The 25648-nt window shown below is 42.4% G+C and overlaps 1 gene segment (V, D, J or C); it reads left to right on the plus strand.

The window, feature by feature from the left end:
- Window positions 1–380: 380 nt before the first annotated feature.
- The window catches only part of LOC310663040 (T cell receptor alpha chain MC.7.G5-like), a 106902-nt gene continuing 81634 nt past the window's right edge, over window positions 381–25648 (plus strand). The window contains exons 1-2 of the C gene segment in view: window positions 381–630; window positions 1413–1719.

Consider the following 25648-nt stretch of genomic DNA (forward strand, 5'->3'; position numbering starts at 1 on the left):
ACCAAGCAGACATCTTCTGCACAGAGTTTTGAATATCCAATACAATGGATGGAGCAGAACATCATAGAATTTTAGCTGCCAGCCCTCTAAAAAGTAAATTGGAAAGGAAGGTTTGGAAACAGCACATGATCACAAGGCTGGAAGCGATGAAGACACCCTCTGTTCTGAAACAGCTGCAACTTGTTCAACCCCAATAAAGTTTTCCAAAATGCACAATATTCCAGTTTTCAGTTCATGCCTGGACCCACAAGGGGGCGTTGCCGTGACTCCCCAGATTCACTCACCACCTCTCTCCCCTTTTCATCCACAAAACACATCACAGCTGACAAAGAAGAAAGCTGTGGTTCTAGTCTAAGCTTTGAGGGGGAGGGAATTCATATCACCTGCAGAAGTGGCAGACTAGTCATTTCTTGAGAGGAGGAAACCATTAGTGGTTAAGCCAGAGAGAGGAAGCCAGCCTCCTGGAAGGCAAATTTTAGCACTCTGTGCTGCAGAACATTAAGTCAATGTAACTTACTGATAGACTTGATTTACTGCTGAGGATAAATCATCAGCCAGGCCAGCTTCTATTAAATTGGATCACCATGATTGCCATGTCAACATGTATTATCTTCTTGGCTGTGACTTTAAGTAAGTATAGAGTTTTTGACTTTTGCTCATTTTCTAAATACCATATTAGCACGGCTATCTTGGCAGGCTAAAGCTCATTAATTCAGTGCATAGCTGTCAACGTTTCCCTTTTTTAAAGGAACATTCCCTCATTCCAAATAGGATTCCTCGCAAGAAAAGGGAAAAGTTGACAGCTATGGTTCAGTGGGTTAACATTTGCACCTTGAAAGAAGCATGCAGTGTTTAGTGTGACACTTTTACTCATGACACAGCCCATTGGTGGGTTGAATGTAACATGTGTGTGAGTCAGAAATGGTTTGGCTTTGTGTAAGGCAGGTTAGTATGTTCCTGTGTTATGTTACCTGTGCAGGTGGAGAAGGAACAGAGGTAGAAGTGGGCAGGGAGATAACACATTACTTTCAATGAGTGTGAAGCAATACCCGAGCTGTGCAGTTGTTCAGATGCAACGTTGAATGAGTGTACACAATAGGCGAGCTGTGCAAATCAACAAGTGTGGCACTCTTTCATACAAAACTCCTGCACATGTTTAGAGATAGCTTATACCTCCAAATTAGGAAACAAGCCAAAATGTTAAAAAAAGAGAGTCCTGTTGATAAGGAACCAAAACTAACACAATTATAATGAACCAAGAATGTAGAAGAAGATTTAGAAAACTCCCACCCTATTCCAGATAGCCCCAAGTTGCCAAGCACCACAGAGCTGGTCTTGATTTCTCCACTGATGTATCGGTTGGTCCTCCTGCCCATCTAACATAATCTCTTATGGCATAATCTTTTCTGCAGAAGGGAGTGTGGGTCAGTCAGTGGACCAAACAGAAGGCACCGTGCATGTCGCCCAAGGAGAGGTTATCTCGCTCAACTGTTCCTACAAAGGGACTGTCTATGCTCTATTCTGGTACATTCAGCATCCAGGCCAACCTCCCAAGCTTTTCCTGAGTAGCTATGACCCACGAGCTGATGGGGCTCTTCTTGGCTTCAAAGCCGTGCAGAAGACAGACAAGAAAGACGAGGGGACCTTCAACATGGAGAAGCCTGACAGCCAGCTGAATGACTCTGCTGTCTATTTCTGTGCCGTGAGGGACACAGTGAGGTAGAACAATGGAGAAGCAGAGCAAAAACATTCAAAGGGGAAAGAGACATGAAAGGGAGGAGAGTATTCGGGGATCCAAGTGGCAAATCTTGTGCACATTTACCTGGAATACCTGTTTGTGTGTGTGTGTGTGTGTGTGTGTATGTGTGTGTGTCATTTATTAAATAAATAAACATAGCAACAGTGTTTATGACATTTCTCACCAGCATTCTTCATATATCTAACTTTTCCATTTCTTTAAAAGGCAAGTAGCTTCTACTTCTTCCTAGGATCACCCAGAAATACCCTGAGCTAGGTTACATTACAGTTTTGACCCATGAATCCTTGGGGGTCATGATCTCTGTCCCTTTATCTATACCAGATCTGAAACTTCTCAATTGCTCTTTGTAAATTTTGTTGCAGATAACCCTGGATGGGCTCAAGAAGTCAACCAGCCAGGATCTGCTACAGCATTTGAAGGACAACCACACACCCTGAGCTGCAGCCTCTCTTCTGAATCAAGCAATGTGATCCAGTGGTACCGGCAGTTCCCAGGAGAAGGGCTTCAGTATATTGCTGGTGCAATCCCAGGGCATCCTGGTGAAGGGGCTGATCCAAAGAGCACAGTGAATGTTGGACAGGACAAGAAATCCAGCACACTTGTTCTCCATCAGGTGAAGCTGGCAGATGCTGCTGTCTACTACTGTGCTCTGAGTGACACAGTGTGTCAGGGAGGGACTATCTCTGTGCAAAAACTCTTCTCAGTGTCTGAGCAGAGGAGGAGCTAAGGCAGGCAGCAGGAGGCATGGGAGATAAGTCAACAGAGAACATGCAAAAGAAGCAGGTATAGCAATGGGGTTTACAATGTGTATTCTTTATGAGCTGGGAAATCAAATTCCATCGAAACTCAAGGAGCTGAGGCCACCGCCATTCATTTAACTTCAACCAATCTGAAATATGGAGATTTGATGCTGAACTTACTTGCAGTGCTAGAATGACTGGATGTTGCTTGCTGGTAGAGCATGAATAACATTCCAGGTTCAATCCTTGGATTCCTTTCTTTCTTTTTTTCCATCTTATTTCTGAATTTTTCACAAAGAAAGAAAAACTTTACAAATCTTAACATAAACCATAAGTTACTTTATCAATTGACTTCCTATCCTCCCCTTCCATCGTTTCCATATTTACCTTTAAATGCTACATATTACGCCTATACTGTTCAATACACTCAATTTAACCCATTTTTCTTAATAATTCATGCAATTGCTCATATTTCAAATCCTGCTCACGTTTTCATCTCGCTATAGTAGTTCTTTAAATACTCAATAAAAAGTATCCAGTACTCAGGGATTTTTATTCTTATTATTTGTCATTTTGGTCTCTAATTTTCACTGTTAATTTTGCTAGTTCCGGGTCTTCCATCATTTCCAAAAGCCAATCATCCTTTGTTTGAAGTCTCATTCTTTCCATATTTTGGCATACAATACTCGTGCTGCTTTCATTATGTACATAAATAAGTTAAGCAGCTCTTTTGGAACAACATTATCTACAATTCCTGAAAGAAAAGCTTCGGGTTTCTTGGTAACCATCAACTTAAACATCTTTTCCATCTCATTATATATCATTTCCCAGTATCCCTTAGCTTTTTTGCAAGTCCACCACATGTGAAGAAATGTTCCTTCTGTCATTTTGCATTTCCAACACACACTTGAGTTTTATACATTTTGGGAGTGGGGTACATATGTCTGAATCTTCCCCTAGCTATCCAGCAGCTTTTTTCTGAATGTTCCAACTTGTTTAAATTGTGTTGAAGCTCTACTACCACTCGTGGTTTCTTTATTTTTTAGCGGGGAGAATAACACTTAAGCTATGTGTTCTGCTCACACACCAGGACTGTCCTTGATTATTTTAAGTCAGAGTTCTCCAACCTGGCATTTTCTTGGACTACAGCTCCCATCAGCTCCAGCCAGAAGATGTGGTGGTTCAGGCTGATGGGAATTGTAGTTTGAAACAGCAGGAGGGCACCAGGTTGGAGAAGCCTGCCGTAAAGCAACTAACCAGCCAATCAGCAATTGTCTGACTACAGTATTTTGATGAAACAATTAAGGATCTGCATCTTATCTAGCCTGCAGTGTGCCTTTCCCCCCACCAGGTGGTGGCATCAGTCCAGTTGCAGGAAGTTCCTACAGATTCTCATAGGTCTGGTTCTTCTTCTTTTACATCAGCTTACAAACATATAAGAATCCCAGCCTGGATTAGATCTAAGGTTCTTCTAGCGGAAATGCTAAACACCTACAATCACAACTTGGCTGATCGGATGCTTACAGGAATCCCATGAGCGGGGTGTGAAGACACCAGCCCTCCAAAACTATAACTAATCATAAGCCACTGGTTTTCTGTGGTTGGGATAATAATAATAATAATAATAATAATAATAATTATTTATTTGTTTATTTATTTATTTATTCATTCATTCATTCATTCTCCACCCATCTGGCGGGTTTCCCCAGCCACTCTGGGAGGCTTTCAACAGAACACTAAAAACAAAATAAAACATCAAACATTAAAAACGTCCCTAAACAGGGCTGCCTTCAGATGTCTTCTAAAAGCCAGATAGTTGTTTGTTCCCTTTACATAATGGGAGGGCGTTCCACAGGGAGGGGGCCACTACTGAGAAGGCCATCTGCCTGGTTCCTTGTAACCTCACTTCTCGCAGTGAGGGAACCACCAAAAGGCCCTCAGAGCTGGACCTCAGTGTCTGGGCAGAACGATGGGGGTGGAGACACTCCTTCAGGTATATAAACACATGCATATGTATGTTTGTGTATCTGTGTGTGCTTGCTTTTTCTTATTTGCTTATTTGTTTGCAGATATGTGCATGATGTTTGTCTGGTGTGTGTGTGTGTGTGTGTGTGTGTGTGTGTGCATGCTCTGAGCATCTCTGCTTTCTCTTATCCAACAAGCGTGCTTTGTGATATCTGAAACAGGTCCTTATATTTCTCAGTGTACCCCCCAAAATGTCAGAGACTCTAACCATTAGGTCATAGCCATGAATAGAGTCACAGCACCTGCAGAACTGAACCCACTGTAACTAAAAATCCATCTGCTCTAAAGAAAACCACAAGTTTGAAGCCACAGACGCAACTTTTAACCACTCCAAAGTCTTGGCTTTCCACTGACGCCATACCTGCTTTCTTCCGCCAGGCGGCAATGGGAAATTCTCCTTTCACTAAATACAGAAGGCTCTTCATCTTCTGAGGTTTAACTCTAACCCTGTTAGAACCACGATTCTCCTTCTGACTGTCAGAGGAGAGCTGAGAAAAGGAGAAGAGAAAGCACACATAGAGAATTCGTTGAGTTGGAGAAGACAACCTTAGTTTCTCCGCTGAATTTCCAGAGTGGACCAGAAGGAATCCTTGATGGCGAGAACATCCATGTCCTTCAGGATGTCCTCAGGAGTCCAGCTAGCTCTGTGGAGGATTCTTTTGGGGCTATTTTGGCTGTGTAAGTTGGGGAATCCTTAGAAATTTGGGAGAGGGCCATAGCCCAGAGGCAGATGGTCTCCTTTGCATGCAGAAGACCCCAGTTTCAGGTAGGACCTTGACATCAGCCCTGTTTGGGAAATCCTGGAGAACAGCTGTCAGTGTAGACAATACAGCTAGATGGGACAGTGGCCTGACTCTGTATAAGGCAGCTCCTATGCTTAGAGAAAATGTTGATAATAGAAAATAGGTAGAAATGTCTCCTCTACACTCACCTACATCCACTCTGGGATCTTTCTCTAGCTTCACTTCAGTTGATTCCATTGATCCACTGAAGAGTAGAATCTAGGCATAATGCCTCTATGACTCCTAGGAGGAGGAGGAGACAAGTTACAATTTCAATATTATGAACACAACCACCAATAATAGAAAGAGATGTAGGGCTGGAATGAGACACACAACGAAACCCTTATTAGATGTATAGCTATTGTTCTTTTTAAAATAATAATAATAATAATAATAATAATAATAATAATAATAATATGTTATCAGATACTGTTAGTGACGAAGGACTATTAACTGCAATCAGAAAGGTCAAAATGGTGCATATTTATGGGAGATTTCAAGACAATGTGACCCTAAGAGCTCTACTGAGTCAGACCAAAAGCCTCTAGTCCAGGATTTGGTTCTCACAGTGACCAGCCAGGTGTCTATGGGATGTCAACAAACAGGACTTGAGTGCCACAGGGCTCTCCACACTTGCAATTCCAAGAAAACGATGTTTGCTTGGTGTATGCTAGAGACCATATAGACAGCATGGGTAGCAGTTGCTGTGGATTGTTTGGGAGGCGGGGTGGCTTATCAAATAAATCAAGTAAACAAGAAAAATTAATAGTATTAGCTGTTGATAAGCTTACCCTTTGTCAATTTGCTTCATCATATTTTAAGGCTGTTCAAGTTGGCAGTCATCACAAGGCTAGCAAGATCCATTGCTTGACTATAATATGTTGAAAGGAAATGTCCGAAGCAGGGAGAGACCCTTGAGAATGATAGATGGAGCGATGGGTGGATGAATGAGATGACCAAATTAATGATGTTGAAGTAAGAGGCAGAAAGACAGTCAGATGGAGAGAGACGGGTTCACAAGCAACGCCTGATAAACAGTCAGGGAAACTCAGCATGAGAAGTCATGGAATAACAATAATTCCCCCCACAGGTGGAGATATCAGTGGTGATGCTTCTCAGCTTTCTGAAGTCTACTTTTCCTCAGGAGAAACAGCTCAGATCTCCTGCAAACATGGACTCTCTTCATACACTGTGGTCTTCTGGTACAAGCAAACCCGAGATACGGCCCCTTACTCAGTCATCCACAGTTACTCTAAAACTGAGAAGAAAGAACGGTTGGAGATGGACACTGACAAAGGCAACCTGTCTACAGAGCTTTTCATCAGTAAGGTGGAGATGGGGGACACCGGGATCTACTATTGTGCTGCAAGTGACACAGTGGTGGGAAATGCAAGGCGAGCTGCACGAAAACCTGAAGAACTTTGTTCTGCACTGCGCTGAAGGTTCACTTCTTGGACAGCCACATGCACATCCCACTGTACATAAATGAGTCATTAAGAAGGAATCACTGTCCTAGGTCAGAAATGTCACCTTGTTCTCTTCTAATTGTCCCATTATGGCAAGGATAGGGAATGCTGTGCCCTTCAGAAGTTGTAAATAACCAGCCCCATTCAACATGGGGAATGGTAAGGGATGAAGAGAAATCTTTCCACAAACATCTGAAGAGCACCGCATTGACTACCCCTACATTAATAGTGGAACAACCAGATGCCCACAAGATCTTTTGGACTACAAGTCATTATAGCCCCACACAGCTGTACATGATAATAAAGTGTATCTGTTAATCAGCCTCTGGGGGACCAAATTCAGTAATGTGCTACCGAACAGAGTCAAAAGATTCTTTGAGAGCAGTTTCTTGGATTCCAGAATGTACCCCCCAAAAGTGTTGGGAGACCCTTGGCATGAGGTCAGATCTGTTAAGGGGAGCTGACAGCACCTGCAGATGTGACCCCAGTGTAACTAAAAATCCATCTGCTCAAAAGAAAACCACAAGCCGGAAGCCACAAACACAATTTGTAAGCAGCCCTGCTATCTTTGTTTTCTTCCACTAGATAGCAATAAGGAGTCATTCTTGCCTCACAAAACCCTTCATTAGCTGTGTTAACTTAAGATTTTCACAATTCTACTTCTGGTTAGCAGGAGAGAGCGGAAAAAATAGGAAAAGAGAAAGCGCACATTGATAATTCATTGAACTGGGGAAGACGGCGACCTTAGTTTCTTCTGAATTTCCACACCTTACTAGGAGGGATCCGCATTTGTGAGAGCATCTGCGTTCTTCAGAATGACCTCAAGAGTCCACCCAGCTCAGTGGACTCTCCTTGGGCTATTTCTGCTGTGTAAGTTGGGGAATCCTTAGTAATTTGGGGAAGGGACGGAGCTTAGTGGTACAGCTTTGTATGCAAAGGACACCAGGTTCATTCTCTGGGTTCTCCAGGTAGGGCTTAGAGAAATCCCCTGTCTGAAAATTCTGGAGGATGGTGCCAGTCAGTGTAGACAATACTGAGCTACATGGAACAAGGGACCAATTCAGTATACGGCAGCTTCCAAAGCTTACAGAAAATATTAACTCTTAACAAGAGGCGAAAAGTAGCTAATAATGTCTACTCCACAGAAATATACTTACTTTGCTGTTCCCTCTGGGATCTCTCTGTCTACCCTCCATTCAGTGGATTCCATTTGTCCAATGTCCAACATAGAATCATAGAATCATAGAATCATAGAATCATAGAGTTGGAAGAGACCACAAGGGTCATCGAGTCCAACCCCCTGCCAAGCAGGAAACACCATCAGAGCACTCCTGACATATGGTTGTCAAGCCTCTGCTTAAAGACCTCCAAAGAAGGAGACTCCACCACACTCCTTGGCAGCAAATTCCACTGTCGAACAGCTCTTACTGTCAGGAAGTTCTTCCTAATGTTTAGGTGGAATCTTCTTTCTTGTAGTTTGTATCCATTGCTCCGTGTCCGCTTCTCTGGAGCAGCAGAAAACAACCTTTCTCCCTCCTCTATGTGACATCCTTTTATATATTTGAACATGGCTATCATATCACCCCTTAACCTCCTCTTCTCCAGGCTAAACATGCCCAGCTCCCTTAGCCGATCCTCATAAGGCATTGTTTCCAGGCCTTTGACCATTTTGGTTGCCCTCCTCTGTACACGTTCTAGTTTGTCAGTGTCCTTCTTGAACTGTGGTGCCCAGAACTGGACACAGTACTCCAGGTGAGGTCTGACCAGAGCAGAATACAGTGGCACTATAACTTCCCTTGATCTAGATGCTATACTCCTATTGATGCAGCCCAGAATTGCATTGGCTTTTTTAGCTGCCGCGTCACACTGTTGGCTCATGTTAAGTTTGTGGTCAACCAAGACTCCTAGATCCTTTTCACATGTACTGCTCTCAAGCCAGGTGTCACCCATCTTGTATTTGTGCCTCTCATTTTTTTTGCCCAAGTGCAATACTTTACATTTCTCCCTGTTAAAATTCATCTTGTTTGTTTTGGCCCAGTTCTCTAATCTGTCAAGGTCGTTTTGAAGTGTGATCCTGTCTTCTGGGGTGTTAGCCACCCCTCCCAGTTTGGTGTCATCTGCAAATTTGATCAGGATGCCCTTGAGACCATCATCCAAGTCGTTGATAAAGATGTTGAATAAGACCGGGCCCAAGACAGAACCCTGTGGCACCCCACTAGTCACTCTTCTCCAGGATGAAGAGGAACCATTGATGAGCACCCTTTGGGTCCGGTCAGTCAGCCAGTTACAAATCCACTGAGTGGTAGCATAGTCAAGACCGCATTTTACCAGCTTCTTTACAAGAATATCATGGGGCACCTTGTCAAATGCCTTGCTGAAATCAAGGTAGACTACATCCACTGCGTTCCCTTCATCTACCAGGCTTGTAATTCTGTCAAAAAATGAGATCAGGTTAGTCTGACATGACTTATTTTTCAGAAATCCATGCTGACTATTGGTGATCACAGCATTCCTTTCTAGGTGCTCACAGATAGTTTGCTTAATGATCTGCTCCAGAATCTTCCCTGGTATTGATGTTAGACTGACTGGGCGGTAATTATTTGGGTCCTCTCTTTTCCCCTTTTTGAAAATAGGGACAACATTTGCCCTCCTCCAGTCTGCCGGGACTTCGCCTGTTCTCCAGGAATTCTCAAAGATGACTGCCAGTGGTTCTGAGATCAAATCTGCCAGTTCTTTTAATACTCTTGGATGCAGTTCATCTGGCCCTGGAGACTTGAATACATCTAAACTAGCCAAGTATTCTTGTACTATCTCCTTAGTTATTCTGGGCTGTGTTTCCTCTGCTGAATCATTTCCTCCAAATTCTTCAGGTCGGGCATTGTTTTCTTTATCGGAGAAGACTGAGGCAAAGAAGGCATTGAGGAGTTCAGCCCTTTCTGTGTCCCCTGTTTGCATTTCACCATCTTCTCCTCTGAGTGACCCCACTGTTTCTTTGTTCTTCCTTTTGCTACGAACATACCCATAGAAGCCTTTTTTGTTGCTTTTAACCTCTCTAGCAAGCCTGAGTTCATTCTGTGCTTTAGCTTTTCTGACTTTGTGTCTACACGTGCTGGCTATTTGTTTGAATTCCTCTTTGGTGGTTTCGCCCCTTTTCCATTTTTTGTACACATCCTTTTTTAATCTTAACTCAGTTAAAAGTTCTTTAGATAGCCACCCTGGCTTCTTTAGGCACCTTCCATGTTTCCGTCTCATTGGTATTGCCTGAAGTTGTGCTTTTACTATCTCCCTCTTAACAAACTCCCAGCCATCATGAACTCCCTTTCCTTTTAGTATTACTGTCCATGGGATCTCACCCAGCACTTCCCTAAGTTTTATGAAGTCGGCTTTCTTAAAGTCAAGAAATTGAGTCCTAGTATGCTTGGCTGCTCCTTTCCGTTGTATAGTAAACTTCAGAAGAGCATGATCACTTGCGCCTAATGATCCATCCACTTCTACCCCATTAACCAGGTCATCGACATTGGTTAGGACCAGATCTAAAATGGCTGTTCCTCTTGTTGCTTCTCCCACTTTCTGGACAATGAAGTTGTCTGCAAGGCCAGTGAGGAATCTGTTTGACCTTATGCTCTTGGCTGAGTTTGACATCCAACAAATATCTGGGTAATTGAAGTCCCCCATTACTACTATCTCCCTTCCTTTTGCATGCTTGGCCATCTGTTCCAGGAAGGCATCATCTATGTCCTCCGTTTGGCTTGGGGATCTATAGTAAACTCCCACAATGAGGTCACTATTATTCTTCTCTCCCTTAATTTTGACCCAAATGCTCTCACTTTGGCTTTGAGGTTCTAAATCTTGGATCTCTTCACAGGTATACACATCCCTGACATATAACGCCACTCCTCCTCCTTTCTTGTCTGGTCTGTTTCTCTGAAAGAGATTGTATCCCTCCATTTTTACATTCCAATCATGGGACTTATCCCACCAGGTTTCAGTGATGCCTATTATGTCATATTTAGTTTGCTGTACCAAGAGCTCAAGCTCATCTTGTTTATTTCCCATGCTTTGTGCATTAGTGTACAGACATTGAAGTCCATTAGTCATTCCCCCGTGTCTCTTATTTAAGGATTTTTTCCTCCCACCACTAGGTCTGCTTGCTGTTTGCTCCATTTGGTCTATGACATTTGGATGATCATCTTCATCAATTAATAGACTCCTACCTTCAGGAGCACTGTCTCCCTCCCCCACATTAGTCAGTTTAAAGCCCTCCTGATGAGGTTTCTTAGTTTTTTGGCAAAAACATTCCTCCCAACCGTTGTGAGGTGCAGCCCATCGCTTGCCAGAAGTCCATCCTCAAGAAACTGCAGTCCGTGATCTAAGAATCCAAACCGTTCCTGTTTACACCATTTGCGAAGCCAGCTGTTTACTTCCACTATTTTCCTCTCTCTCCCTGGGCCACGTCGTTCAACTGGGTGGACAGATGAGATGACGATTTGTGCATTTAATTGCTTCAATTTCCTGCCCAGAGCCTCGTAGTCTCTTTTGATCTTCTGGAGGCTATTGCTTGCAGTGTCATTGGTTCCCACATGAACCAAGAGGAAGGGGTATTTGTCAGTGGGTTTTATGATTCCTTGCAGTCGATCAGTTACATCTTGGATCTTAGCCCCGGGGAGACAGCACACTTCCCGAGACATCTTGTCAGGCCCACAGATCACTGCTTCTGTTCCCCTCAGTAAGGAATCCCCTATCACCACTACACGCCTTCTCTTAGGTTTGGTCAGGGTTCTTCCGTGAGCGGTCCGTTCCAAGGTTGCCTGCACATTCCCTGAGGACTGACTTTGCTGCTCATCTTCATATACGTGATCGACTGTAATGAGGGAGAGATCCTCAAATGGAGTCTGCTCTTCGTCTTCCATGCTAGGGGAGAGGACCTCAAAGCGATTGTGTATTTCTAGACAATCAGAGCGAACCCTGGGCCTCCTACTTCTTTGAGTCACGTTTCTCCACATATCGGGCTCCTGTGCTGGTGAACTAGCCTCCTTCTCAGGGGAGTCCCCTGTCTCCTCCTTGATGGAGACGGTGTGCTCTGTTGCTTCCAAGAAGAGCTCCAGCTCTCTAATTCTTTGGAGCGTAGCTACACGTTCCTCCAGTTGCTGGACTTTGTCTTTTAGGAGGGCAATCAACATGCAATTGCTGCACGTAAAGCTGCATAAGCTAATTCCTACTACTATGAGGGGGAGAAGCCAGATGGCAATTATTATTACCAGTTCCACCAGTAATAGAAGCTAGAACAAATCTGGAATTGTACACACAATTGAACTTTTATTAGCAGTTGTCACAGAGTGATATCTAATGTATAGGTACTGATTTTTAGAATTAGATACTCTTGGTGTGTAACTGATATTAGGCAGAGTTATTGAACAATTACTATTAAATGTACCCAGTAAGATCTTCATGGCAATTGTGTATATCTATGGAAGATTCGAAGGAAATGTGAACATACGAACCTTGTGGAGTCAAACCAATATTCTGTCTAGTCAAGAATCTTGTTCTTAGAAGGACCAAGCAGATGTCTCTGGGAAGTCCTCAAGCAGGATGTCAGCACAACAGCACTCTTCCCACTTGGAAAGCTCACCATCAGGTATTGAGAGGCATGTTGAAGAGCCATGAAGGTATGGAACAATGATGATTTTTCTTTTTCCAGGCAGAGATATCAGTGGTGATGCTTCTCAACTTTCTGAAGTCTCCTTTTCCTCTGGAGAAACAGCTCGGATCTTCTGCAAACATGGAGTCTCTATTTATAATGGGGTCTTCTGGTACAAGCAAACCCAAGATGCAGCCCCTTCCTTAGTCATCTACAGCTACTCTAAAACTGAGAAGAAAGAACGGTTGGAGATGGACACTGACAAAGGGAATCTGTCTACAGAGCTGTCCATCAGCAAGGTGGAGATGGGGGACGCCGGGATCTACCATTGTGCTGCAAGTGACACAGTGGTGGGAAATGCAAGGCGAGCTGCACAAAAACCTGAAGAGCTTTGATCCTCTTCACTGAGCTGAAGAACCCACGTCACACTTTTTATGAATGAGTCATTCAGAATAAATCTTTGCCCTAGTTCAGAAATTCCACCACCTCTTTTTCTCCTTGGCCCATTATGGCAATCATAGCCATTTGGTGTTGTCCCCTCTATTTCCAAAGTACAAGGGGTGTGTTTGTGTGGATTCTCATGTAGCCAAAACAGCATCATTCATTCACAAAAGAGCGGTATTAGCAGATTTTGGGGTACCCAGTGTTTTCCACAGTACCAAAATTATGTTTGTTTGTTTGTTTGTTTAAAAAAACAATGTAGAAAAGGATCTTTGAAAACAATGATTGCGGATTGCCAACTGAATATTACAAGGTGGAAATAGAAAAGTTGGATGTGAGTGGAATAGGCTATCCTGAAGTAGGGCAAGGATGAACTGGACTATCTACAATAAGTTGTCGCAGGTCTCCCTCCTCCACCTCCCTACTCATCTTCTGGTTTAGTGTTTTGTAAAGAAAAGCATAATTCAAGTAACTGTCTATGATATGTTACTACTTCACAGTGTATTCAAACTGACAATCATAATTTAGGATCCAATCTTATGAAAGTGTGGGAGAAATTCTCCATTGAGGGCACATAGAAGTTTTAGCTAGTGGGAAGCAGCATATAATAAGAGATTGAGAAATTCCCCTTGAGGATTCTCATATGGAGACTCACACCAAATTCAGTAATGCATGACTGAACAGAGTTCAAAGAGTCTGCGAGAGCAGAATATATAGGCAAATATGCATTATCTTAAATGTTCTTCCTCCGCTCTACCACCTTCTGCCAACCTGGCATGTCACCATCTCTCTTCCAACCACAGTCCATTAAGTACAACTTACTCAACCCATTAATTACTTCATGAATCAGAAACCTCCTTGTACCTGGTTCCTTCCTGCCTTGTGGTCAAGTCATGGACTTGTGTACATAACATTGGCTTCAATAATAATAAGCCGAACAGTGATCCCACCTCAAAGTTGTTCCTCCAAACTGAAAATTTGTTTATTATTTTCCAAATACAAGGTTGTGACTTGGAACAGGAACTATATTGAGACAAGGGGCAGTGGCTCAGTGTGACTGCTACACAAGCTCCTCACCAGAGCTGTGTTGCAAGCCAAAGAACTGAAGGTTTGAGCTCATGCAGATTTTTGGAAAGAGAAATGGGTGGGTTCTTGAAGAGGGCTGGCCAGCCAAATAGGTAAACGATGCGAAGCAGCATGATTCAAGGCTCTCCTCCCCACTAGAGATCCTACATGAGGATTATCTGTGGAGCTGCTTCCATCATGGAGCAGACCCCGCCCAATCTGCCTCTGAGTCTGTGTCTCATGGGGGAGATTGGAGTACCATGACCCAAAAGGACCAGGACCCCCCTGCTCTGCCTCAGTCTCCATTGACACAGCCTGCTCCCCTGCAACATGTACTTTGTGTGGGGGGGGGGGGGTCCTCTTCTGAAGAAGATTCTTCCCCCATGGACATGAGCGTTGTGATATCTCAGGAGAATGACAAAGTGTAGTCTGCCATCTTGGTTCAAAATATTGTCCTCTTGCAGGTAAACATAGACAGATACACTTTCCTCATTCTTAAGCACCTCTATACAAAACTGGGTTGTGACATTTTCAGATCAGAGCAATTCTTAGCAAGTATCAGAGCAAGTCCTCCATCATAACTTCCAAATGATGCCCAATAGTATTCAAGTAGAGATGAAAAACTTCTCCTTGATCTCAGGAACAATCGGGCCTATTCTGGTTATGATATCTTAAGACTTGTCTGGACAGATAGCGAACTTATGGGGAAACAACTTTCCAAAATATGTAGACAGTAGTTAAGTAATACTATTACTACTGCTACTATTAGGATTTATATCACACTCTTGTTCCCGAAGGAGCCTTAGGCAGCAAGCAGACCCACAATCTGAAAACAAAAATGTACATCATAATTCTGAAACAGTTGTAGTTAAGGATGTAGAATCTAGAAGGACTTTTTCCTTAGCAGCATGAGAAAAAAGAAAACTTGGAGGTTTTCTTAGAAGAATAAGCCTTAGGGACAATGTTAGACCTGCAGGTAGGGAGTGGTAAACAAATTTAATAAATAATAATAATAATTTAAGAATTTCTGGTTTGTGTTGTGCTTTAACTGGCAACCTCCTTTATCATAACTTTGCTGCTCCTGCCCAAACTTTGGTTGGAATATGGTCTTGAACAAGATGCTAAGCAACAGAAAAACCTACGGAGCAAACAGGTGCCTTTATTAAGGACATGTGGTCAATAAGGGTCAGTGTAAAACTGTCAGTGTGTAAATGAGCATGAGTCAGCATTAGGTCTGGAAGGCTGGAAGAGGAAAGGATTATGTTACTTTATTTGTATTCGACGAGTGTAAAATTTTGTAAATAATAAAGATACTAAACTAAAAAAGAATCTCTGCTGCAAGTCTGTTAAAGAAGAAAACCTCAAGAGTAGATTGTGAACACATCAACACCTTTGATGTAGAATACACCCAACAGATTGTGCCTACTCTCTCTGGTTTTCCTAGAAACTCATTGCATCACTTGCATTCAAAAGCATCACTTTCAGGGATCCCCAAGGTGGCGCCATTAGGCAATCTCCCTCGGTGGATATCAAGGGCCCCTGATCCTCTGAATTTTTTATTTCTAAAAAAAATATAGATAGGGGATGTTTCAGGGAAGGTTGCCTGGGGTTGTTTTTTTTTTTTTGTTTAGGGTGTTTTGTTCATGTAAATGTTTCACCTGGTTTGTGATGGGGTGCATGTGTATTCTGAGCATCCATTTTTCCTTCTGTGAGACGAGTGCTTTCTGGTGTCCACCACAGTTTCTTGGATTCCAAAATGTACCCCCAAAAAGTGTTGAGAGACCCTTGGCATAAGGTCAGATCTGTTAAGGGGAAGCTGATAGCACCCATAGATGAGACCCCAATGTAACTAAAAACCCATCTGCTCAAAAGAAAACCACAAGACAGAAGCCACAAACACAATTTGAAAGCAACCCTGCTATCTTTGTTTTCTTCCACTAGATAGCAATGAGGAGTCATTCTTGCCTCACAAAACCCTTCACCAGGTGTGGTTTATTCTAGCTGTGTTAACTTAAGATTTTCACAATTCTACTTCTGACTAGCAGGAGAGAGCCAAAAATAAAAAGGAAAAGAGAAAGCACACATTGCTAATTCATTGAACTGGGGAAGACGGCGACCTTAGTTTCTTCTGAATTTCCACACCTTACTAGGAGGGATCTCTGTTGGTGAGAGCATCTGGGTTCTTCAGAATGACCTCAAGAGTCCACCCAGCTCAGTGGATACTCCTTGGGCTATTTCTGCTGTGTAAGTTGGGGAATCCTTAGTAATTTGGGGAAGGGACGGAGCTCAGTGGTACAGCTTTGTATGCAAAGGAAACCAGGTTCATTCTCTGGGTTCTCCAGGTAGGGCTTAGAGAAAACCCCATCTTAAAATTCTGGAGGGCAGCTGCCAGTCAGTGTAGAGAATACTGAGCTAGATGGAACAAGGGACCAATTCAGTATAAGGCAGCTTCCAAAGCTTATGGAAAATATTAACCCTTAACAAGAGGAGAAAAGTAGCTAATAATGTCTACTCCACAGAAATATGCTTACTTTGCTATTCCCTCTGGGATCTCTCTCTCTATCCTCCGTTCAGTGGATTCCATTTGTCCAATGACCAACATAAGCTAGTACCATTCCTACTACTATGAGGGGGAGAAGCCATATGGCAATGATTATTACCAGTACCACCAGTAATAGAAGCTGGCATGGATCTGGAATTGAAATGTTCACACAATTGAACCTTTATTAGCTAGTCGTCGCTAAGTGATATCAAATGTACTGCTACTGATTTTTAGAATTTTATACTCTTGGTGTGTAACTGATATTAAACACAGTTATTGACTTATTACTATTAACTGTACTCAGTAAGAAAATCATGGCCATTGTGTATATCTATGGAAGATTCCAAGGAAATGTGAACATACGAACCTTGTGGAGTCAAACCAATATTCTGTCTAGTCAAGAATCTTGTTCTTAGAAGGACCAAGCACATGTCTCTGGGAAATCTGCAAGCAGGATGTCAGCACAACAGTACTCTTCCCACTTGGAAAGCTCACCATCTCATATTGAGAGGCATGTTGAAGAGCCATGAAGTTATGGAACAATGATGGTTTTTCCTTTTTCAGGCAAATGTGTCAGTGGTGATGCTTCTCAGCTTTCTGAAGTCTCATTTTCTTTGGGGGAAACAGCGCGGATCTCCTGCAAACACGGACTCTCTACATATGATTTGGTCTTCTGGTACAAGCAAACCCAAGATGCAGCCCCTTCCATAGTCATCTACAGTTACTATAGAACCGAGAAGAAAGAACGGTTGGAGATGGACACTGACAAAGGCAACCTGTCTACAGAGCTGTCCATCAGCAAGGTGGAGATGGGGGACGCCGGGATCTACCATTGTGCTGCAAGTGACACAGTGGTGGGAAATGCAAGGCGAGCTGCACAAAAACCTGAAGAGCTTTGATCCTCTTCAGTGAGCTGAAGAAACCACGTCACACTTTTTATGAATGAGTCATTCAGAATAAATTATTGCCCTAGTTCAAAATTTTCACCACCTCTTTTTCTCCTTGGCCCATTATGGCCATGATTCCTATTTGGTGTTGTCCCCTCTATTTCCAAAGTACAAGAAGTGTGTTTGTGTGGATTCTCAAGTAGCCAAAATAGTGGCATTAGCAGATTTTGGGGGACCCAGTGTTTCCCACAGTACCAAAATGTTGTTTGTTTGTTTGTTTAAAAAAATGTAGAAAAGCATCTTTGAAAACAATAATTGTGGATTGCCAACAGATTATTACAAGGGAAAAATAGAAAAGTTGGATGTGAGTGGAATAGAATATCTTTAAGTAGGGCAAGGATGAAGTGGAGTATCTTCAATAATTTGTCGCAGGTCTCTCTCCTCCACCTCCCTACTAATCTTCTGGTTTAGTGTTTCTGGTTCATCTCAGGGACACCCACGTCACACTTTTTATGAATGACTCATTCAGAATAAATCTTTGCCCTAGTTCAGAAATTTCACCACCTCTTTTTCTCCTTGGCCCATTATGGCCATGATAGCCATTTGGTGTTGTCCCCTCCATTTCCAAAGTACTAGGGGTGTGTTTGTGTGGATTCTCAAGTAGCCAAAACAGCATCATTCATTCACAAAAGAGCGGTATTAGAAGATTTTGGAGTACCCAGTGTTTTCCACAGTACCAAAATTCTGTTCGTTTGTTTGTTTAAAAATCAATGCAGAAAAGCATCTTTGAAAACAATGATTGTGGATTGCCAACTGATTATTACAAGGTGGAAATAGAAAAGTTGGATGTGAGTGGAATAGGGTATCCTGAAGTAGGGCAAGGATGAACTGGACTATCTACAATTATTTGTCGCAGGTCTCCCTCCTCCACCTCCCTACTCATCTTCTGGTTTAGTGTTTTGTAAAGAAAAGCATAATGCAAGTAACTGTCTATGATATGTTACTACTTCACAGTGTATTCAAACTGACAATTATAATTTAGGATCCAATCTTATGAAACTGTGGGAGAAATTCTCCATTGAGGGCACACAGAAGTTTTAGCTAGTGGGAAGCAACATATAATAAGAGATTGAGAAATTCCCCTTGAGAATTCTGATATGAAGGCTCACACCAAATTCAGCAATGCATGACTGGACAGAGTTCAAAGAGTCTGTGAGGGCAGAATATAGAGGCAAATATGCATTATCTTAACTGTTCTTCCTCCACTCTACCACCTTCTGCCAACCTGGCATGTCACCATCTCTCTTCCAACCACAGTCCATTAAGTACAATTTACTCAACCCATTAATTACTTTATGAATCAGAAACCTCCTTGTACCAGGTTCTTTCCTGCCTTGTGCTCAAGTCATGGACTTGTGTACATAACATTGGCTTCAATAATAATGAGCCGAACAGTGATCCCACCTCAAAGTTGTTCCTCCAAACTCAAAATTTGATTATTATTTTCCAAATACAAGGTTGTGACTTGGAACAGGAACTATATTGAGACAAGGGGCAGTGGCTCAGTGTGACTGCTACACAAGCTCCTCACCAGAGCTGTGTTGCAAGCCAAAGAACTGAAGGTTTGAGCTCATGCAGATTTTTGGAAAGAGAAGTGGGTGGGTTCTTGAAGAGGGCTGGCCAGCCAAATAGGCAAACGATGCGAAGCAGCATGATTCAAGGCTCTCCTCCCCACTAGAGATCCTACATGAGGATTATCTGTGGAGCTGCTTCCATCATGGAGCAGACCCCGCCCAATCTGCCTCTGAGTCTGTGTCTCATGGGGGAGATTGGAGTACCATGACCCAAAAGGACCAGGATCCCCCTGCTCTGCCTCAGTCTCCATTGACACAGCCTGCTCCCCTGCAACATGTACTTTGTGTGTGGGGGGGGGGGTCCTCCTCTGAAGAAGATTCTTCCCCCAAGGACATGAGCGTTGTGATATCTCAGGAGAGTGACAAATGAGTGTAGTCTGCCATCTTGGTTCAAAATATTGTCCTCTTGCAGGTAAACATAGACAGATACACTTCCCTCATTCTTAAGCACCGCTATGCAAAACTGGGTTGTGACATTTTCAAATCAGAGCAATTCTTAGCAAGTATCAGAGCAAGTCCTCCATCATAACTTCAAAATGATGCCCAATGGTATTCAAGTAGAGATGAAAAACTTCTCCTTGGTCTCAGGAACCATCAGGCCTATTTTGGTTATGATATCTTAAGACTTGTCTGGACAGATAGAGAACTTATGGGGAAACAACTTTCCAAAATATGTAGACAGTAGTTAAGTAATACTATTACTACTACTAGTAGTAGGATTTATATCCCACTCTTGTTCCCGAAGGAGCCTTAGGCAGCAAGCAGACCCACAATCTGAAAACAAAAATGTACATCAGAATTCTGAAACAGTTGTAGTTAAGGATGTAGAATCTAGAAGGACTTTTTCCTCAGCAGGATGAGAAAAAAGAAAACTCAGAGGTTTTCTTAGAAGAATAAGTCTTAGGGACAATGTTAGACCTGCAGGTAGGGAGTGGTAAACAAATTTAATAAATAATAATAATAATTTAAGAATTTCTAGTTTGTGTTGTGCTTTAACTGGAAACCTGCTTTATCATAACTTTGCTGCTCCTGCCCAACCTTTGGTTGGAATATGGTCTTGAACAAGATGCTAAGCAACAGAAAAACCTACGGAGCAAACAGGTGCCTTTATTAAGGACATGTGGTCAATAAGGGTCAGTGTAAAACTGTCAGTGTGTAAATGAGCATGAGTCAGCATTAGGTCTGGAAGGCTGGAAGAGGAAAGGATTATGTTACTTTATTTGTATTCGACGAGTGTAAAATTTTGTAAATAATAAAGATACTAAACTAAAAAAGAATCTGTGCTGCAAGTCTGTTAAAGAAGAAAACCTGAAGAGTAGATTGTGAACACATCAACACCTTTGATGTAGAATACACCCAACAGATTGTGCCTACTCTCTCTGGTTTTCCTAGAAACTCATTGCATCACTTGCATTCAAAAGCATCACTTTCAGGAATCCCCAAGGTGGCGCCATTAGGCAATCTCCCTCGGTGGATATCAAGGGCCCCTGATCCTCTGAATTTTTTATTTCTAAAAAAAATATAGATAGGGGATGTTTCAGGGAAGGTTGCCTGGGGTTGTTGTTTTTTTTGTTTAGGGTGTTTTGTTCATGTAAATGTTTCACCTGGTTTGTGATGGGGTGCATGTGTATTCTGAGCATCCATTTTTCCTTCTGTGAGACGAGTGCTTTCTGGTGTCCACCACAGTTTCTTGGATTCCAAAATGTACCCCCAAAAAGTGTTGAGAGACCCTTGGCATAAGGTCAGATCTGTTAAGGGGAAGCTGATAGCACCCATAGATGAGACCCCAATGTAACTAAAAACCCATCTGCTCAAAAGAAAACCACAAGACAGAAGCCACAAACACAATTTGAAAGCAACCCTGCTATCTTTGTTTTCTTCCACTAGATAGCAATGAGGAGTCATTCTTGCCTCACAAAACCCTTCACCAGGTGTGGTTTATTCTAGCTGTGTTAACTTAAGATTTTCACAATTCTACTTCTGACTAGCAGGAGAGAGCCAAAAATAAAAAGGAAAAGAGAAAGCACACATTGCTAATTCATTGAACTGGGGAAGACGGCGACCTTAGTTTCTTCTGAATTTCCACACCTTACTAGGAGGGATCTCTGTTGGTGAGAGCATCTGGGTTCTTCAGAATGACCTCAAGAGTCCACCCAGCTCAGTGGATACTCCTTGGGCTATTTCTGCTGTGTAAGTTGGGGAATCCTTAGTAATTTGGGGAAGGGACGGAGCTCAGTGGTACAGCTTTGTATGCAAAGGAAACCAGGTTCATTCTCTGGGTTCTCCAGGTAGGGCTTAGAGAAAACCCCGTCTGAAAATTCTGGAGGGCAGCTGCCAGTCAGTGTAGACAATACTGAGCTAGATGGAACAAGGGACCAATTCAGTATACAGCAGCTTCCAAAGCTTATGGAAAATATTAACCCTTAACAAGAGGAGAAAAGTAGCTAATAATGTCTACTCCACAGAAATATGCTTACTTTGCTGTTCCCTCTGGGATCTCTCTCTCTATCCTCCGTTCAGTGGATTCCATTTGTCCAATGACCAACATAAGCTAGTACCATTCCTACTACTATGAGGAGGAGAAGCCAGATGGCAATGATTATTACCAGTACCACCAGTAATAGAAGCTGGCATGGATCTGGAATTGAACTGTTCACACAATTGAACCTTTATTAGGTAGTGGTCGCTAAGTGATATCAAATGTATTGCTACTGATTTTTAGAATTTTATACTCTTGGTGTGTAACTGATATTAGGCAGAGTTATTGACTAATTACTATTAACTTACTCAGTAAGAAAATCATGGCCATTGTGTATATCTATGGAAGATTCCAAGGAAATGTGAACATACAAACCTTGTGGAGTCAAACCAATATTCTGTCTAGTCAAGGATCCTGTTCTTAGAAGGACCAAGCAGATGTCTCTGGGATGTCTGCAAGCAGGATGTCATCACAACAGCACTCTTCCCACCTGGAAAGCTCACCATCTCGTATTGAGAGGCATGTTGAAGAGCCATGAAGTTATGGAACAATGATGATTTTTCTTTTTCTAGGCAGAGATATCAGTGGTGATGCTTCTCAGCTTTCTGAAGTCTCCTTTTCTTCTGGAGAAACAGCTCGTATCTTGTGTAAACATGGAGTCTCTAATTATAATGGGGTTTTCTGGTACAAGCAAACCCAAGATGCAGCCCCTTCCATAGTCATCTACAGTTATTCTAAAACTGAGAAGAAAGAACGGTTGGAGATGGACACTGACAAAGGCAACCTGTCTACAGAGCTGTCCATCAGCAAGGTGGAGATGGGGGACGCCGGGATCTACCATTGTGCTGCAAGTGACACAGTGGTGGGAAATTCAAGGCGAGCTGCACAAAAACCTGAAGAGCTTTGATCCTCTTCACTGAGCTGAAGGTTCACCTCAGGGACACCCACGTCACACTTTTTATGAATGAGTCATTCAGGATAAATCATTGCCCTACTTCAGAAATTTCACCACCTCTTTTTCTCCTTGGCCCATTATGGCCATGATTCCTATTTGGTGTTGTCCCCTCTATTTCCAAAGTACAAGAAGTGTGTTTGTGTGGATTCTCAAGTAGCCAAAATAGTGGCATTAGCAGATTTTGGGGGACCCAGTGTTTCCCACAGTACCAAAATGTTGTTTGTTTGTTTGTTTAAAAAAATGTAGAAAAGCATCTTTGAAAACAATAATTGTGGATTGCCAACAGATTATTACAAGGGAAAAATAGAAAAGTTGGATGTGAGTGGAATAGAATATCTTTAAGTAGGGCAAGGATGAAGTGGAGTATCTTCAATAATTTGTCGCAGGTCTCTCTCCTCCACCTCCCTACTAATCTTCTGGTTTAGTGTTTCTGGTTCATCTCAGGGACACCCACGTCACACTTTTTATGAATGACTCATTCAGAATAAATCTTTGCCCTAGTTCAGAAATTTCACCACCTCTTTTTCTCCTTGGCCCATTATGGCCATGATAGCCATTTGGTGTTGTCCCCTCCATTTCCAAAGTACTAGGGGTGTGTTTGTGTGGATTCTCAAGTAGCCAAAACAGCATCATTCATTCACAAAAGAGCGGTATTAGAAGATTTTGGAGTACCCAGTGTTTTCCACAGTACCAAAATTCTGTTCGTTTGTTTGTTTAAAAATCAATGCAGAAAAGCATCTTTGAAAACAATGATTGTGGATTGCCAACTGATTATTACAAGGTGGAAATAGAAAAGTTGGATGTGAGTGGAATAGGGTATCCTGAAGTAGGGCAAGGATGAACTGGACTATCTACAATTATTTGTCGCAGGTCTCCCTCCTCCACCTCCCTACTCATCTTCTGGTTTAGTGTTTTGTAAAGAAAAGCATAATGCAAGTAACTGTCTATGATATGTTACTACTTCACAGTGTATTCAAACTGACAATTATAATTTAGGATCCAATCTTATGAAACTGTGGGAGAAATTCTCCATTGAGGGCACACAGAAGTTTTAGCTAGTGGGAAGCAACATATAATAAGAGATTGAGAAATTCCCCTTGAGAATTCTGATATGAAGGCTCACACCAAATTCAGCAATGCATGACTGGACAGAGTTCAAAGAGTCTGTGAGGGCAGAATATAGAGGCAAATATGCATTATCTTAACTGTTCTTCCTCCACTCTACCACCTTCTGCCAACCTGGCATGTCACCATCTCTCTTCCAACCACAGTCCATTAAGTACAATTTACTCAACCCATTAATTACTTTATGAATCAGAAACCTCCTTGTACCAGGTTCTTTCCTGCCTTGTGCTCAAGTCATGGACTTGTGTACATAACATTGGCTTCAATAATAATGAGCCGAACAGTGATCCCACCTCAAAGTTGTTCCTCCAAACTCAAAATTTGATTATTATTTTCCAAATACAAGGTTGTGACTTGGAACAGGAACTATATTGAGACAAGGGGCAGTGGCTCAGTGTGACTGCTACACAAGCTCCTCACCAGAGCTGTGTTGCAAGCCAAAGAACTGAAGGTTTGAGCTCATGCAGATTTTTGGAAAGAGAAGTGGGTGGGTTCTTGAAGAGGGCTGGCCAGCCAAATAGGCAAACGATGCGAAGCAGCATGATTCAAGGCTCTCCTCCCCACTAGAGATCCTACATGAGGATTATCTGTGGAGCTGCTTCCATCATGGAGCAGACCCCGCCCAATCTGCCTCTGAGTCTGTGTCTCATGGGGGAGATTGGAGTACCATGACCCAAAAGGACCAGGATCCCCCTGCTCTGCCTCAGTCTCCATTGACACAGCCTGCTCCCCTGCAACATGTACTTTGTGTGTGTGTGTGGGGGGGTCCTCCTCTGAAGAAGATTCTTCCCCCAAGGACATGAGCGTTGTGATATCTCAGGAGAGTGACAAATGAGTGTAGTCTGCCATCTTGGTTCAAAATATTGTCCTCTTGCAGGTAAACATAGACAGATACACTTCCCTCATTCTTAAGCACCGCTATGCAAAACTGGGTTGTGACATTTTCAAATCAGAGCAATTCTTAGCAAGTATCAGAGCAAGTCCTCCATCATAACTTCAAAATGATGCCCAATGGTATTCAAGTAGAGATGAAAAACTTCTCCTTGGTCTCAGGAACCATCAGGCCTATTTTGGTTATGATATCTTAAGACTTGTCTGGACAGATAGAGAACTTATGGGGAAACAACTTTCCAAAATATGTAGACAGTAGTTAAGTAATACTATTACTACTAGTAGTAGTAGGATTTATATCCCACTCTTGTTCCCGAAGGAGCCTTAGGCAGCAAGCAGACCCACAATCTGAAAACAAAAATGTACATCAGAATTCTGAAACAGTTGTAGTTAAGGATGTAGAATCTAGAAGGACTTTTTCCTCAGCAGGATGAGAAAAAAGAAAACTCAGAGGTTTTCTTAGAAGAATAAGTCTTAGGGACAATGTTAGACCTGCAGGTAGGGAGTGGTAAACAAATTTAATAAATAATAATAATAATTTAAGAATTTCTAGTTTGTGTTGTGCTTTAACTGGAAACCTGCTTTATCATAACTTTGCTGCTCCTGCCCAACCTTTGGTTGGAATATGGTCTTGAACAAGATGCTAAGCAACAGAAAAACCTACGGAGCAAACAGGTGCCTTTATTAAGGACATGTGGTCAATAAGGGTCAGTGTAAAACTGTCAGTGTGTAAATGAGCATGAGTCAGCATTAGGTCTGGAAGGCTGGAAGAGGAAAGGATTATGTTACTTTATTTGTATTCGACGAGTGTAAAATTTTGTAAATAATAAAGATACTAAACTAAAAAAGAATCTGTGCTGCAAGTCTGTTAAAGAAGAAAACCTGAAGAGTAGATTGTGAACACATCAACACCTTTGATGTAGAATACACCCAACAGATTGTGCCTACTCTCTCTGGTTTTCCTAGAAACTCATTGCATCACTTGCATTCAAAAGCATCACTTTCAGGAATCCCCAAGGTGGCGCCATTAGGCAATCTCCCTCGGTGGATATCAAGGGCCCCTGATCCTCTGAATTTTTTATTTCTAAAAAAAATATAGATAGGGGATGTTTCAGGGAAGGTTGCCTGGGGTTGTTTTTTTTTTTGTTTAGGGTGTTTTGTTCATGTAAATGTTTCACCTGGTTTGTGATGGGGTGCATGTGTATTCTGAGCATCCATT

This window comes from Podarcis tiliguerta, assembly GCF_965153285.1.
Source record: "Podarcis tiliguerta genome assembly, chromosome: 13".
Lineage (NCBI taxonomy): Eukaryota > Metazoa > Chordata > Lepidosauria > Squamata > Lacertidae > Podarcis > Podarcis tiliguerta.